Raw genomic sequence first — 300 nt, 5'->3', positions numbered from 1 at the left:
AAGTGTTTATGGCTGGGCATTAAGTTTGTGTTCAACTACGCCCTTGGTTATCAAATTACTCAATATCGGAAGCTCTAATATACCTAACATTATGTATAAGAACATTATCACCCACACAGGATGCTCACCGATGCGGATACACATATTAGCGAGTATTCATAGCCTTCATTGTTTGGCTTGCAGCGGCTAGATAAATGCATAATCTAATCTGCTATTGCAACAAAGCCTGCAGTGTTGATACAGGCTACGGGGCTCGCATCTCACTACAGCGGCGCTGAATAATTATTGTTCATCAGCCTC

The sequence above is a fragment of the Penaeus monodon genome, chromosome 23 (genome assembly GCF_015228065.2).
Source record: "Penaeus monodon isolate SGIC_2016 chromosome 23, NSTDA_Pmon_1, whole genome shotgun sequence".
Lineage (NCBI taxonomy): Eukaryota > Metazoa > Arthropoda > Malacostraca > Decapoda > Penaeidae > Penaeus > Penaeus monodon.
Note: the sequence above shows the minus strand (reverse complement) of the source record.